Consider the following 17,373-nt stretch of genomic DNA (forward strand, 5'->3'; position numbering starts at 1 on the left):
CATGCATTAATAAACATTTGGTTGTTTTTCTTCTGTTAATCTGACTTTTGTTTTCAGGACAGCGTCTCCACAAAGAACCTAAAAAGGGAAAGAAAGGAAACTAGGTTTTCTCCCCTACACACAGTTGTTACAGAACAGTCTGCTACTCTCTGTTACTTAAGCATGGGCATGTGCACACACAAATATTAGACTGGAATCCCGAGCCCATTTTCCTGTTACAAAAGATGGCACACGAAGATTTAAGATTTACTAAATCTTAATAATCCCACTATCTCACTAGTGACAAAACTGCAAGAGAACAGGGTCTTGAGGATGAGAGGCTGTGTTTTTGTGGGCCTGGATTCAGGAATCCTGTTAGATTAGAGGCTATCAGAGGCTGTGTTAGTGCCAAGGAGTGCCTCCAAAGGGAATGGAAAAAGATGCTGCCATTACTAGTTCCGGTTGTGTGGTCTCTCATAAGCCTCATAAGCAAAATCTTAAACTCTAGCAGGGAAGACAGGGCCAGTGTCTACATATCCTACTTGCTAAAGGACTTAATCTTTTTTTGTTTTTGTTTTTGTTTTTTTGAGATGGAGTCTCACTCCATTGTGCGGGCTGGAGTGCAGTGGCACGATCTCGGCTCACTGCAGCCTCTGCCTCCTGGGTTTAAGCGATTCTCCTGCCTCAGGCTCCAGCAGTGCCCGCCACCATGCCCGGCTAATTTTTGTATTTTTAGTAGAGACGGCATTTCATCATGTTGTCCAGGCTGGTCTCAAACTCCTGACCTCAGGTGATCACTCTGACCTCTCAAAGTGCTGGGATTACAGGCGTGAGCCACTGCGCCCAGCCTAAACAAAGAATCTTAATGTCTTTTACATAACAGTCCAACAATGTGACAGGGCAAGTATATGGCCTCAAATGTCACTGAGACCTGGCTTCAAATCCAGGAATTTGCCAAGGAACCACCTGCCCAGCCTGCATCTGCCTTTCACTGTGTAACTCAGGCAGGTTAATTTCTTTGAAGCCTCAATTTCCTCATACGTAAAATGAGAACAAAAATTTCTACCAAAGGGGGTAGTTGGGATTAAATAATATAAAACAAGGTATAGTATACAACACGCTTGGTTCCATGGCTGACACTTAACACATTTACATCCTGCCTTCCTACCACCATTAAAATACCATTTGGTCTCAAGTTCAGACTCTATAAAAAAAAAAAGTTTACTATTGGAAGTAGGAGAAAGATCCTGCAAGGACCGCTGTGATATTGCTCTCTGTGCCACGAAGGAAGGTGGAGATGGTACTCCCAAGAGGAAACAAGGGATAAGGCCAAGCTCAAGGGAGGAAGTGGACCCAGCTTGCGCCCAGAGGCCAGGGGTCCAGACAAGGGAGCATGGCTAGGCCAGGGAGGCAGGCAGGTTGGCCAAGAGAGGCCAAGAGCGCCTGAACTTGGGACAAAGCTGGCCTGGGATAGACACTGCCTTGAATGCTTCCTGTTAAAATAGTCCAGCGACTATAGTCCAGGCTGTGGCAATGACCTGCCGCCAGGGGCAGCAGCGAGCAACAACTCATTCTGCACCTGTGCCAACCCGGGAGCCTAGAACTCCCTATAGGCTGTAGTGAAAGAGCCACTTCCTCATTCATGTAACCATCCAGTCATTGCACAGACATTTATTTCGAGCCTATGAAGTGGGCCAGCCCTGTGCTGGTGCTGGGAACACGGAGACAAACAGGAAGCTTTCTCTTGGGGTGGAGGAGTGGCTCATAGTATTTCAGGGATGCAGATGTATAAACGGATCAAAATCCATCAGCTAAGATTTCTAACAGGTTATTTCCATGGTACAGTGGCCTCTTAGAGGAGAGAACAAACATCTCTAGAGTAGAAAAAAGTAGGTTTTGCTAAGTCTGGGGACATTCTTTCTGGGAAGAAGGAACTACAGGAGTCTTTCTGAAGAGAAGGAATGAAAGGGGAAAGAGGACAGTGCATTTGGGGTTCAGGGGTCAGTCTGATATGACTGAAGTGTGGGGTATGTGGCAGGGGTGGAAGTTTTTAGAGCAAAACATGCCTGGTGGGTAGAGCTCAGCTCTCAAAGAGCTACCATGCTAGGGTCATGAATGTGGACTTGATCCTATGGGTCAGAAATTATAATGGGAAGTCTGTAGTGGACTGGAGAGTCCATTAAAAAATCTAAATATCTTTAGACTGGAGATTTGCTCTCTGGTCTGACCCACTCCCACTGCTTCCTACTATTCTACACTTGACCCCTTTACTCTTTTATGCTACCTGCAAAGCTCTTGAAAGCATTTGGGTTTCTGACCCCTAGGAAAGCAGTGACCAGGAGAAGTTTTTAGGCGGTTAGTGAAACATGAACAAATTTGGTGTTTTAGAACCTCAGTAGCGTGGAGGAAGGGAGAGGTTGGTGACAGATGACACAACATGTATTCTTTCCAATAAGACTTCCTCCTTCCCTCCTGTTAGAAAAATAAAATATGAAAAAAAAAGAAAACAGATGGGAAAAAAAAGTCACCTCTGGAAGAGTTTCTATTCACTTTTGTGCAGTCAGGACCAACATGAGGTCATACTCCTATTTCAACATACCTAGACTCTCTTTCCTTGAATTCTATGTATCAATATAACAACTATTTATTGAGCAATCATTCAGTGAAAGCTGGGTGCTCACGTGCTCAGGTGGCAGGGGGTCAGGGTAGGGAGGTGAGAATCAAAGCATAAAGCTCCAGAGTTCAGCAAACTCAAGGACTCATCATAGCACCAACCCACACGTACGATGACAGGTGGATAGCATAAGACAAAAGGTATCTCCCAACAGGGGACCTTACAGCACAGATGGCCCACACTCACGGTGTGCCAGCAGGTGGGTGCCAGGACATGGTGTGTGCACAGGGCTGGGGAGAGCGGCAATAGGAGGTCTGATGCCGTTGGTCCCATGGCCCTGCCAGCAAGCAGTCTTTCCCAGAGGTAGGGCCTCCTGAGTTTCTGTGATTAAGAGGGGTGAGTCCATTTGAGCCATGTGCGGAATCTACATAGCCTTTGACCAAACCGGAAAGAAGGCTCTCATCATGTCTATCATTTTTGTAACCAACACATCTGTTATTCATCTAGAGTTCTCAAAGTCGATTTCCCAAATCTTCTAAGACAGACCAATTAGTCCTCCCTTCCCTGAACTGAACCCTTGAAGACCAGCAGACTAAGCTGGTTACAAAAAACGCCACGATAGGGCCCCTGCTTGGCTCACCATGGCTGCCCCAAGTATCATCTGGCAGGTGTTTTCTCATGTGTAGGGAGCACGGCAATGCACTCTGGCTTTGGAGATAACAGAGCCAGGCATGGAGTGTCTACAGCCCAGAGGAGAACCCCTGAGCTCAACTGGAGCCAGTGCTGGGCTCTGTGGCTGGGACTTGAGATGCCCAGGTCAGGATCAGTGGGGCTGAAGAGGGTCTGGATGTCCAGTTTCCTTCATCCCAGGCCACTTCCTGGTCCCTGGGTGATGGCCTCTCCTTTCATGGGATAGGATGGGGCCACCCATCACAGATGAAAGGCATAAGGATGTCCCTCAACCTACAGGGACTTAGAGGCATCCTCACAGGAGGTAAGGTCAGACATATGCCAATGACAACAATGACACCAGCCAGCACTTCTGGGGCATGCGTAGGTGCCAGGCACTGTGCTAAGTGCTTCACAGGTATGATCCCCTGTAATTCTCACAGCAACCCTGTGAGCAGTGATTCAGGCTCTGCAAGTCCAGCCAGTCTAGCTATGGGGGCTGCAGATGCATGGGTTCTCTGGTCAGACTGAGTACCTCCAGGGAAGGGCAGTGGTGTGGCCATCTCTGTGTTCACGCCCACAACAGTGAGCACAGTGCCCTATACACTAGAAGCAGGGTGGTGGCAGGGCCTGGAGCAGGGTGAGGTACGCTGCAAATCAGTTACCCAGGAAGTGAAATTTAAGGACACACTCTCAGGTGCCACCCTGCACTTGTATGAACCTGAGAGTGGGTGTCAACTTTGCACGCTGGGTACCTCATTTGCTTTTCTCTAGTCCTGGCCCTGGGTAGTCCACTGACCAGTCAGGTGTGTGTGTCTTGCTCTTCCACCCTAGCCATGGGACCCTTCCTTCTCTGTGCCTCGGTTCCCTCACCTGTAAAACAGGGCTAATGACCATACCAAGGATGGACAGAGATGCAGCAAAATCAGAACTCCCTCATACTCTGCTGGTGGGAACACAAAAATGATGCATCCACTTTGGGGAACTGTTTGGCAGTTTCTCAAAAAGTTAAACATAGAGTTACCATACGACCCAGCAATTCCACTCCTGGGTATCTACCTGAGAGAAATGAAAACACATCTCTAAACGAAGACTTGTATAGGAATGTTCACAGCAGCAGCATCATAATCACCATAAAGCAGAAACAACCCGATTGTCTACCAACTGATGAATGGCTAACAAAATGTGGTATATCCACATAACAGGATATGAAAGGGAACAAAATACTAACACGTGTTACAACGTGGATGAACCTCAAAAGGGAAAGAAGAGGAGCCAGACAAAAGACCACATGGTATATGATTTCACCTATATAAAATGTCCAGAAAAGGCAAATCTACAGAGACAGCAAGTAGATTAGTGGCTGTGTAGGGCTTGGGCTAAGTTGGGTGGGGAGTGGAAAAAGGAAATGGAGAGTGACTGCTAATGGGTATACAGAGTCTCGTTCTGGGGTGATAAAAATGTTCTAAAATCACACTGTGGTAATGGTTACATAATTTTGTAAATATACTAAAAGTCAATAAATTGTGCACTTAAAGTGGGTGACGCTTGGGTACGTAAGTTATATCTCCATTATGCTACTTTAGAAAATAGGGCTAATGATAATACCTATGGCACAGCATTGCACAATGCCTGAGAGTATCCTATACATCATTTTATTTATGTATTTATTTATTAGAGATGGAGTCTCACTCTGTTGCCCAGGCTGGAGTCCAGTGGCACGATCTCAGCTCACTGCAATCTCCACCTCCCAGGTTCAAGCAATTCTCCTGCCTTAGCCTCCCAAGTAGCTGGGATTACAGGCATGCGCCACCACGCCCGGCTAATTTTTGTATTTTTAGTAGAGATGGAGTTTTACCATGTTGGTCAGGCTGGTCTTGAACTCTTGACCTCAGGTGATCAACCGGCCTCGGCTTCCCAAAGTGCTAGGATTACAGGTGTGCGCCACTGCGCCTGGCCCCTATACATCATCTTAACCCTTATTATTATGCTCAAATAAGTATCTGTTGCTCACTTAAAGGTTGCCTAAATTCCCTTGAAGTGCCTTTATTTTTAGGGGGACTTTGGGGAACTAAAGTGAGCAGTCACCCAAGATCCTGTGTCTCTAAGTGACCTGCCCGTGCCCACACAGGTCTCCCAATCAGCTACTCTGGCTGCAGCGACTGCTGCAGGCAACTGCCTGATGTGGGTGAAACTCTTCAAGTCTTGGATTCCAAAGACCTGTGTTGAGTTCTGGCTCTGACCTTCGTATTATCTACTCTGTAGGGTTGCTGTGCAAATGACATGGGCTACACTGCGAGGATACTTGAAGCATCCAATAAATTGGGGGAAATCATGGGTGAGGAAGACCGTTGGCAGAGGAAGACCCTGAATGCACACCCATCCTTGCTGTTATCCTCCATGCTGGACTGTGGCTCAGCCACAGGTTCTAATCCATGGAGGAGGGACCACAGCCCTTTTGCTGGAGCTATAGGTGCATGGAGGGCAGGAGGGGTTAAATGTGCCCAGGCTTGATGAACATCAGGTGTGGCATAAGCCTGTCTGGCTTCCAGAACTCTTGGATAAAGGACTTCCCCACTTTGTACTTTCCTGTCTGTTAAATGGGGATAACAGAATCTCAACATCGGGCTAGGCATGGTGGCTGATGCCTGTAATCCCAGCACTTTGGGAGGCCGAGATGGGAGGATTGCTTGAGGTCAGGAGTTCGAGACCAGCCTGGCCAACATGGTGAAACCCCGTCTCTACTAAAAATACAAAAATTAGCCAGGCATGGTGGCATGCACCTGTAGTCCCAGCTACTTGGGAGGCTGAGGCAGCAGAATCGCTTGAACTCGGGAGGCAGAGGTTGCAGTGAGCTGAGATCATGCCACTGCACTCCGGCCTGGGTGACAGAGTAAGACTATCTCAAAAACAACAACAACAACAACAACAACAACAACAACAACAACAAAAACAAAACAGAATCCCAACCTCTCTTAGGATTGTCCGAGCACACCCACAAAACGCATGTAGAATTGTGCTTGTGATGTCAGTGAGGGCTAGCATGAGGATGGGCAGCAGGTGTTGTGGCTAAGTGCCAATGACTGTGACCTTTCTGAAGGCAGGAACATTGTTTTCTTCCTTTGGGAGGCGCTCAGTGAGTGCTGATTGGAAAGAGGAATGGAAGCGGGGAGAGAAGATGCTGTGATGAGCTGGCTGGCCCAGGAAACAGAAGGGCCTTAGCTAGACTGTAGAGAAGAAGAAAAATAATACATGCCCATAGGACTGTATAACCTTGGGCCAATTATCTTACCTTTCCTGGCCTCAGTTGGGCTACGTGATCCCTAAAATTTTTTTCAGCTAGAGCATTCCTGGATCCTACTAATGCACCATGTTGCTATTAGACTCATCCTCTCAAAATCCTCTTTCAGTGATTCCAGAGGACATTATATATCCTGTACCAGGAAATCCATAAATCCCATTCTAAAAGCGCCAAAGTCAGGCACTGTCCAAGTTCACACTGTCAAATGCAAGTTCTCTCTTCTTTAGAATGTTTACCATTAACTGCGAAGTGATCAAGACCGTTTCCGTTCTGTGGCTCTTTCTGTCCAAGAGCCCTGGTTCTTGGAAATAACGTGAAGTCTTCGGGCTCTCCTGGACTACGTGTCTCTGGCAGAAATTCACCACATGCTCAGAATCAATTCTCTAGCACAAAGTTCCCCAGAAGAAAGTAACAGGCAGTTCTACAAGATAATGAAACCTCAGAGTTCTCTATTAAGAGAGCTTAGGGGAGAGCTGGCACTTCAATCCTCTCCTGCCTGGAACCCATCTTTTCCCCTAAATGTCTTGGCCAGAGGGCAGTCTCTTTCTCCAGCTTCTAACTGTCAGTTCACGTCCCTGCATTATCTACCTCTCTGCCTCCCCTACACAAAAGCAAAGGCACACCCCATCACCACCAGTGCTGGCCTCCTGGCTTCTCCCTACTCCCTCCAGACCACCACTGCCACAAACAACTTCACTATGACATCCAACTCTGACCAGGCAGTGTGCAAATATCTTAATCTATTTTCAAAAAGACAGGGTGCCATGCAAATGAAAATAAGTTCTAAACTTCCTCCTCCACAGGCTATGGAGATCCCTGGGGGGTTCTGGGTACACCCAGGGGCTGGGGTGGGGACGCCTGAGATGGCTTTGTCCTTAGAGCAATTCAGCCCAGTCTCATATTTTAAGAACAGCGGGAACGTAATATCAGCTGAAAGGAGTTTTCTGTGCGCTATTTAACTAAATGGCTCTGCAGCTGGGGAGAGCCATAGGCAGACGTGTTATGATTCAAAGGCTCCCAATTACAATGATCCTCTTTTATTGTATAAAAACAGCAACACAGCCATTCTCCACCCTCCCTCCGCCTGCTTCCTCCACCCCCTTCCCCCATTGGCTGGCGAGGCCACTCTGCATCCTGAAAGGAGCACCCAGATTCTCCTCCAGCTCCAACTTTGCAGCTTTCGGCCCACGGGGATTCCTTCCCTCCTGATCCGGGGAGGAGAGGGCGGAGGGCGCAATGCCCCTGGAGAATGTTCTCTTGGAGACACTAATAGAAGCTTTACAGTGGCCTCTTTTGAGGAGGGGTGGTTTGGGGGAGCTGTAGATAACAGGCGCGGATTTGTAATGCTCTCCTGTTTTGACTAAACTCTCATGCGCACACGTGCACGCACATTCATGCAGGCAGGCATGCACCTCTATACCCCTTATCAGAAAAGCAATCAGACTATCCCAAAGCACGATCTAAAACGGTCCCTTCTCCCCACACCTCTTCCAGGCTGATGTGGGCCAGGCCTCCAGAAGACTTATGTACAATATCAGAAAGCTCTGGAATCAGACTAAGCCGAGTTTGAATTCTGTCTCTGCTACCTTCTTTCTGTGACCTTGAATAAGTACTTAACCCTTCTGAGCTTTAGTTTCCTATCTTTTAAAATTTTTTATTATTTTGAGTCAGGGTCTTGCTCCCTCACCCAGGCTGGAGTGCAGTGACATGATCATGGCTTACTGCAGCCTTGACCACCCCGGCTCAAGCCATCCTCCTGTCTCAGCCTCCCAAGTAGCTGGGACTACAGGTGTGTGTCACCACACCCAGCTAATTTTTTACTTTTTTATTTTTTGTAGAGATGGGTTTTCACCATGTTGTTCAGGCTGGTCTCGAACTCCTGAGCTCAAGCAATCCACCTGCCTCAGCCTCCCAAAGTGCTGGGATTAGAGGTGTGAGCCACCATGCTAACGCATTTTTCCTACCTTTTAAGTGGAATTACACCGCCACTCTCAATTTACTCCTCAGGGTCAGATTAAATGACACCGTGAAGGGAAAGTGTTTAGCAGAGTGCCTAGCACATAGTAGGTGCTTACTTTTTCAGGGGCTGTTGCTGTTCTTAACATGGTGAACACCGTGTGCTTGTGCTGTGTCTGGGTATATGGGGAGCTTTGTGCATCTGGTTGTGTAGGGAGCTTTGTATTTGTTCAGTTTCACCAGCCAGAGTGTACCAGGCTGTGGGGGGGTGAGATGGCTGTGGGGGCATAAATGTCAGGCCTGCTGAGGACTGTTTTTCTTGAGTCTTTCTGCAACACTGGTTTAAACGGTCACCTCTGCACAGCGTACGCAGGCATGCATGAGTGCCTGCCGCTGCCTCCTTAACTTAGACTTTTGGTCCTTCCTCAGTTTTCTGCAGATGTTTTTGAGCCCAGCAGCTGCAGTTGCAGGCATCCAACCAGGACAAGGAGAGGCTATAGCCCAGGAACTCTCATTCATAACCTTCTTGCTCTCTGCCTCAATAGTAGGTTCCTTCTGTCTCTCCCAAGTGGCCCCTGGGCCCCCAACAGGGAGATTTCCTTCCAAAGAAAGAGCTAACTCAATCTGGCTACTCCCTGAAGCCCCAGAGATCCATGAATCTATTCTCTGACCCTGAACTTGACAGGAAATGGTCCCTGGATTTTGCTGATTTCTCTCCGAAAGATAAACTCGGCGTGGGCTTCCCGCTCTTTCATCCCAAACTAGGTATGTGCACCCCTAAAATATATCACAAATCTCTTACACCACAATGAATGCCTGGCTCACATTCCTTCATATTGATCCCCTATGGATCAATAGCACAAGAATTTCATTCACTGCAGATTCTGTTATGTGTTAAATACCATTGCAGTGAAACATTGTGTAACAAGATTAATCTCCACTAAGTGTTTCTAATGTTAGGGAGTAGGGTGGAGAGAAAGAGGAAGAAAGGGTGTGAACTGTGGCTTTTAACAGGTATATATTGTCCACCAGGGGGTAAAGAGAGGTATCAGCAAGAAAACAGGTTCTGGCCCTGGTGTCTCTATTCCATTTTAAAGTTTAGGTGGAAACTGATATACTGCTGTCAGGACTGTTTTTCTCCTTGGGGTCTGTTACACACACACACACACACACACACACACCACTGCCAATCAGCCCCTCTTAACTGCATGATTATAAGTGTAAGAACAGGAAGCAGACTGTGGGTGGATGTTCTTAAAATCACAACCTGTTCAGTGTAGGGTGGGGGCATTAAAGAAGGGTGGGGGAGGGGAATCAGGATTTGTTTCAGTTCAAAATGAAATAATCGCGTCACTACAGAAAATAATGTCTACCTTATTGTCTATCAAAGGGGCATGTGCACGGCCAAGCATCCTTCCTGAGCTGCACTGTCTGGATGTGGCCATGACACAGCACATTATGGTATCTGAACAATGCACCAGCATCTCACTGTGATATTCCAGGGTCACGTTTCCATTTCAATAGTTGCTCAGACTTGCCACAAAATGAGTGCATGTGTGTACTGGGGGTGGGAGGAGGCAGAAGGGGAATGACAATGAGATGGGACAGTCAGCGTCCTGGGATTGATGATGAAATCCACACATGCTAATTACTTGGCACCTCAAATTTACAATAAAGTCACTTCCTTGAGGTGGTTGCAGTGATGATTTGTTGAGCACAATTCATATGGGAGGTGTGTGCTAAGCCTTTTTACAACTTTCTTATGTTTCCTAACAACTCATACAGCAGCCACTAAAATGATCTCCATTTCAGAGATAAGAAAACTGAGGTAAGTAATAGCTCAAAATTATAAAGGTAATACCCTGAGCAAAGAGAATCAGAGAGGCTGGCCCTTGCTGGAGGAATCCATTCTGGGGAATCTGGTGCTGGGAAGGCCTCTGGCATCCTCTGATATCATCTCCTTGATTTAAAGCAATGGTGAGGGTCATGGCCGAAGGTGTCCTGCTGATGAGTGCTGGAGCTGCAGCTGGGGCCCAGGAACCCCCAAGGTCAGGAAAAAGGCAAGTGTAGTGTTTGGAGAGTAAATGGCACCCCCTTCCAGTTTTTCCAGTCCCGCTAACTGAATTATCCAGAAAGGCGAGCTGATTGCCTCCCTGTAACAGCTGACTCACATCAGGTTAAGTTTGGATTCTTATTGACAGGACCTAAAAGAAAATCATCCCTCACTTCTTTGTTGCACACTGTCTTCTTTTTGCCCTGAGGCAAAACGGGTCCCCTGGCCTGAAACTTTCCAGAACTCGTTTTATTTCAAATAGGAACTAAGCTCGTTTGTCTGCACAAGGTATTCTGCTGTCAGTCTCAGTCTTCCCTTCCCCAAACACGTGACAATTCCTCTTCAGAAACCTGCCATAGCTTCCCAGTACCTAGAGATTAAAAGCCAACCTCCTCCTGGTCCACCCCCAAGCCTGGCATCATCTCTATGCACAGCCTTCCCTGCCTCCCCCTCTCCACCTCCCCAGGGTACCTGTCCACCGCTCCCAGCGCCCTTCTTTCTCATCTTTGGCAGCACACGCCCTCCCTGCCAACTCAACAACCGTTCCTCCTTTCACCCCTTCTTCCTTATAAGTTGAACCCCAATTTGCTCATGACAGCAATGGGTCCAACTAAAAATACTTGATTGCTCTTCCCTGGCAGTAGTCACCACGTAGCACAGCTCTGGTCGATGAGCTAAGGACAGAAGTCCCTGAGAGGGGTGCCCCTTCCCAGATATAGCAGTGAAGCTGTACCAGGTAAAAGCTCTCTGAGCCTCATTCATCCTTTTTTCTCTTTCTTGGAATGCAAATGTGTGGCCTGGAGACATAGCAACCACTTTCCTACCATGAGTTGATAAACCTAAGGCCAAAGGCCTCCACTCTAAGCATGGCAAAGTAGAAAGAAGGAGTCTGGGTTCCCAATGGTACAGCTGAGGCATCATCCCCCTTTACTCCCCGCCCCATTGTTGTCTGACACAAAAACATCCCTATCAGCTGAGGCATCATCCCCCTTTACTCCCCGCCCCATTGTTGTCTGACACAAAAAAGTCCCTATCTGGTTAAGTCACTGGTAGTCAAGATTCTGCTGCTAGCAGCTGAATGCAGTGATATTGGCTACACCTCCAGACATTGTTCCTCTTCATTCATGGGGCAGTTCAGCTGCTCCCACCTCTAGGAGACCCTCTGTGATCCCCTCAGAGCAGAAGAATCATGCCTTTCCTTGTGCTTCCACAGTGGTTAGTTTTCTCAATTATAGCAGTTATCTAAGCCTGCTTGATTTGGTTTAATGAGTGCTTCCCTGCAGTCAGCTCAAACTCCTAGAGGGCAGGGAGTCTGTATCCCACCAGCATCTCCATAATGTGTGGAGCATGCAGTGCTTTGTGTTTCAGCCAGGAGGGCTCTGTCTCCCCAGCGTTTCCATAACATCTGGTTATGCGCTCTGCATTGCAACGGCAGACTGTGTGTGTTCTGAGGGCTGCCACTCCACTTATTAGCTGTTTGGTCTTGGGCAAGTTAGCTAACTTCTCTGGGCTTGTGCCTCCTCATCTAGAAAAAGGAGAATGAGAGGACTTACATCAGAGTTGTCATGAAGACAAAATAGTCTAGTCATAAGCACTTGGGATGGTGCCTGGCATACAAAAATGCTTAATGGCTATGGGTTCTTATTAGTATAATGAACATTATAGTTGCTGAGTGAATAAATGAAATCAACCCACAGGTGCTAAATAAATGAATAAAGGAAAAAAATCCAGGTAAATTCTGGAGTTCAGACTTCGGGACAGTGGCTACTGTTCTCTCTTTTCTGCCTGGACTTGACCCTTTACCTTTTTATTCTAACTATGACGCTGGACGCTGCTACAATAGACTGGTTAAGGCTATGAAGTTAGGCCTGGATTTGCTTTTTGCCTGGTCGCTCAGGCAAGTTTCTTCACCTCTTGGAGCCTCTGTTTCCTCAACCATAAACGGAGGATAATAGTAGTACTTAGCTCACAGGGTTGTGGTGAGAATTAAACGATAAAGCACGTAAAATATACAGCATTGTGCCTCACACACTGTAACAGTGTTAGCAACTGCTATCAAACATTGCCATGATTCCTTTTGATAAGTGCACAGCACCCCGCTGAATCACATGGTCCTGATGTGGATGAGAAACGCGGGGTGGGGCCCCCTTTCAGCAAGTCAAGATACACTGCACTTACATCACAGGAATACCCTTTCTTCAGTGCCAACAAACAGTGGTATTTTTCCCCTTTAAATGGACATTAGTTGATACAGCTGATGTGCCCCAAAATCTTGGTTTCTTGCATTTTCCCCTGAAGCACGATCTTCAGGTGCATCCTTTAGCTGACAGCAAACCTGGCTAGAAGGAAAGGTACAAGAGCACAAGAGAACAATCGCGGAGCAAAGCATTTAAACAGCGATGATATTTCCACACATCACCAGTCCAATTATTGTCAGTGACACATTTCAGCCTTACTTGTAGATTTTTTTTCCCTTCTGGCCTTAAAAGAAGCTGTATATACAGCCTTCTGTAACTTTCCCTTTAAACTTAAACCTTTATGCTAGTCCCATTCAACCACTTGACGGCTCCATTAATCTATTTTTACTATTAAACATGCCATTTTACAAGATATTTATTCCACTTGGTCGTCATCCAAACGCTTTTTGACATTACTGCCCTGGGAGTGAACTGCTTAAACTCGCCGCCCTCATAAACAGAAAATCACCTTTTGACTCAAATCTTGAAGAGCTCTCAGAACCTCATCCCCTTCACTTCCACAGGCATTAATTTCTGCCATATATAAAGGAGAGAGTGAGTACGTGTGTGTGTGTTTGTGTGTGTGGTTTTAACAGGGTAATTGTGGGAGGTCTGGGCAATTCAAGAAGTGCTGGGGAAAGAATCCTCTCCTCCTAACTCCTCCATTCTGCTCATCGGGGCCTGCCTGAGACCTGGGGATCTGGTAAGTTAAGAGAGAGAAAGTGATCAGAGAGCAGGTTGGGGAAGAACTCCAGGGCCTAAAAGTCAGTCTCCCAGGGGGCCAAGCTGAGCAACCACTCTTTAAAAGGGGAGGGGTCGAGGGAAAGTCCTTATTCATCGACTTCCCTCCTCCACGCCCCAGACAAACAAAAGGCCACCGCGAAACAGCTGAAGGTAGAGACCCCACTGGCTTTGAAGCCTATCAATCAGGTGGAAACCTGAACAAATCACAATTTGACTTCCCCATCAAGTTTTCTCCCCAGCCTGACAAACCCTCCTCCTCCGCCGCCTCCACCTCCTCCTCCGCCTCCCAGGCTCAGCACAGCTACGAGGCCAAAGGGACCGTCCTGTGATGCCTGCTGGTTTCCAACTTTCCGCTCATCTTCGTCTCCGCAGCCTCCTGCAAAGCGGCTGGGAAAAGGGCAAGTTTGCAAAGCCGAGGATACCGAGTCCTGGGGAAGCCACAAAGAAGCTGCAACACCAACAAAGATTAACCTCTTGTGGGGCAGACGAAAAGCGCCAGCTGCCGTTCAGGGGGGCGAACGTGGGCTCGGGCTGGCAGAGGCTCCGGCCAGCCGGCGGCGGACAGCAGGTCCGGGGGTCCCGCGGCCCCCCTGGGCCCCCCGCCCCGCGCGGACTCCCCCTGCACCTGAGCGGGGGTGAGGACAGCGCCGCGCTCCGGCCCTGCCCCCGCCAGGTAGCTCGGCTGCCGCCCGCGCTGCGCGCCCGCTGCCTGCAGCCGCCGGGAGCGACGAGAGCAGAGGCAGCCTCGGCCCACGGCGTCATGCTTCCTGCCACCACATTACGGCGAATCGTCACCGGGAGAGGGGAGCGAGGGGAGAGGGGGAGGGAGGGGAGCAGACACACGCAGCCCCCCGCCTGCCAAAACGCGCGGAGACGGGGCCACGTCCCGGTGGAGTCCCCGCGGGACCTGCCCCGTTTGCACAAAGCGCCGCAGTTTGGCCAAGAAGGGAGGGAGACGGCCACGAAATAAATAAATAAAAACAGTCGGGTCTACGTAACGCCCTGTCGAAAGCGGACGCCATATTTTTTTGTGGCTTATGTCGACATAGGGAAACGTAGACATGTTTTTCCTCCTGCTCCTCCTCCTCCTCGCTCTGGCTCCCATTTATCCAAACTTGTAATCAAAACTCTTTAAAAAAAAAATCTCCTTCCCTCTCTGTATCCGCTCATTTCCTCCCACCCGCAAAAAGAGCCTGCACACCCCCCCCTTCCGTACCCCCCTTCCAATCACAAACCCGGCCAAGTCCCATTAACAACACATTTTCGGGAGCCGCGGCGGCGACGGCGGCGGTGGGAAAGTTGGGCTGGAGTGGCCGGCGCCCGGCGTGCGGGGCTCGGGGCTGGCGGCGCCGGCTGGGGGGGCTCCGCGCCGAGGCGAAGTTTCTTACCTGCGCCGGGGCTGGGAACGCGGGGACCCGGGCTGGGAACGCGGAGACGCGGCACGGGCGTTCCAAAATGGAACTCTGCTGGCTCCCCCCACCCACTCCCCACTCCCCACCGGGCGCCCGGCTCGGGCTCCGTGGGAAAGAGGGGGAAAGCCAGCCTGTCAGACAGACAGACAGAAAAAGCCCCCGTACGGAGAACGGTGGCCAAAATTTTTAAAAGAAAAAAAAAGGAAAAAAAAAAAAAAGGGAAAAAAAATGCCTCGATCAGTGGGGAATCTACGCCAAAACCCACATGATCTGTAACGTCAGCATGCGTATTTGCATACGATACCACCACCCGAGCTGCCACCCGGGCTCGGGTTCCGCAGAAAGTTACAAAGTGAAATTCAGCCCCCTCCGGAGACACCGGCGAAATGTCATTTTTCAAGCAGGAGCTGGGGGGGAGGCTAGCCCTAAAGGCGCTGGTTACTGGCCAAGGTAGGGGGGCAGTAAATTAACTTAAAAGTCTGAGCCCAGTAACGGACTCGGTGGAATTTCTGCGAGAAGAGGAGGGGGAGGCGCGAGCGAGATCATTGAATATTAAGCACGACCCCGCGCGGCGGCCGCAGCCAAACCCTCTCGGTGCAATACCCATTTTCTTTATGAAAAGTTCAAGGTGTCACTGATGAGCTCAACAAACTGTTGATCTTGACCACGTGGAGTGGCGGACCGTGGGACCGAAGGGCGCGCTTGCAGGCCGGGCTCTGGCGGCACCCGGGCCCCCGGACCCTCTGCAAGGGGCTGTACGTGGGTGGGGCCACCACGCACCCTGTGCGCTGCCTGCGCCTTGGCCCGGTTTCAGGCTCAGAAAAATAATAATAACGATTTTAAAACTATGTTGAGGGAGACACATTTTACTCCCGGAATGATAATGAGAAGGCTCGGCGTAGGGAGGGGAAGAAGGAGCCCCCACTTATATAACGACTTGAAGTTAGATCACTTTTGCTTGGGGAGATTCCGGGATTTCCGCCTGCTCCAGGTCTGAGGCTGGTTAAAGATCCTCGAACTTTTTCCCTTAAGAGCCAATAAACAAACAGACGCCCCAGGGGCCGACTTAAACTCTGGTAGAGCCCGCTTTCGCTAGAATTCTCAGATTCGAAGAAATGCACACGCCTGCGGTGCTCGCAGAGAAGTCCCTTGGAAGCTAGGCGGGTCGCTTTCGCAACTAGGACTCCAATGTTCCCAGCGGGAGCGGAGCTCTCACCGCGGCAGCCCCCTGGCTCCCCTCGGCGCCTTAGAGCAAAGGCGGCTGTGGATCGCGCTGCCCTTCGCCTGCGGCCTCGGAACCATGAACTTGTATTCCGGACGCCGCGCTCCTGCCACAGTGCCGGGCTAAAGAGCTCTAAGGAATTCGGGATCCGGGCACACTTCGGGATCTCACGCGGCAACCTGTCTGCACCGCGCATTCCTGCCCAGATGGACCTTGTTTCCCCTGGGCTAGCCTGTGGGCTCTTGGGCAGCTCCTGGGCGGGGACGAGGGGATGCGGTCTGGGGGCTAGTTTCGAGGCTCCGAGCGCAGCCAGAAAACAAAGGGAGCCTAGGGCTGAGAGGCTCTGCGGAGTCCCCGCCCGCCCTGCAGATTAGCAGGCGCGTCGCGTCGGGGCTTCCCGGCTAGCTCTGCTCTGGGGAATTAGAACGAACTCTAGCGGCCGTTTGCAACTCGGCTCTGGGCGCGAGGGCATCAACAGGTGGCCGTGTGCAGCGGAGAGGCCAGTGGCGAGGACCCGGACTGGGGTGAGGACGGTTGGCCTTGGGGCTGACTGGGTGGCGGACGCGCTGGGTGACCTTTTGGTTTTTTCATTTCCGAGGCCGGGAAGAAGGAAGTAGCTAAAAGGTTTTTGTAAGTTCTGCCCCAGGGCTCTAATTTCTGACATACCGCTTGGCTCCCCAGAAATCCTTTGCAACAAAAATTAAAACAGCTCGTAGGCAAAACTTTCTTACTGGTCTGCACCTGTTTGTTCGGTTATTGCTGATGTAGGGTCTGTTTGTTGGCATTTTAACCGCCCATAAAACAAGATTCTATCCTGGGAAGGAGTCTCTTGCGTGATGCTCTCGGGCCTGAAAGGCGACTTGGAGGGGCTCTTACAGGATTCTGTTAACTTCTTGATGACTGTAATCCAGCTTAGGCCACGTCTTTCTCAACCTCATTTGGTACCGGCTATCTAAGAACCTAATTTACTTGCCATCGACATCAGAATTTACCGATCCCTGATCTCCTCCCCACCTCTGCCTCACCCAGGGTGAACCAAAATAGTAAAAAGAAAAGAAAAAAATATGGGAACCCCCGCGCCCAATTCCTCCCTCTTTTCCCGTCCCGCCCGGTTACACCAACTTCAAGATTTTGATATCGCTTACCTTATTATGCCCCTTCCAGGCCATTCCACTCCCTGCCCCCT

At 49.5% G+C, this 17,373-nt stretch overlaps 1 protein-coding gene across 4 annotated transcripts in view; it reads right to left on the reverse strand.

The window, feature by feature from the left end:
• The window catches only part of LOC105468504 (zinc fingers and homeoboxes 2), a 196,238-nt gene extending 180,301 nt beyond the window's left edge, over nucleotides 1-15,937 (reverse strand). For all 4 annotated transcript variants that reach the window (XM_071067874.1, XM_011718727.3, XM_071067873.1 and 1 more), the window contains exon 1: nucleotides 14,942-15,937. The gene's annotated coding sequence lies outside the window, so the exon portion shown is untranslated. The remainder of the gene's footprint in view (nucleotides 1-14,941) is intronic.
• Nucleotides 15,938-17,373: the final 1,436 nt, after the last annotated feature.

This window comes from Macaca nemestrina, chromosome 8 (assembly GCF_043159975.1).
Source record: "Macaca nemestrina isolate mMacNem1 chromosome 8, mMacNem.hap1, whole genome shotgun sequence".
In the NCBI taxonomy this organism is placed as follows: domain Eukaryota; kingdom Metazoa; phylum Chordata; class Mammalia; order Primates; family Cercopithecidae; genus Macaca; species Macaca nemestrina.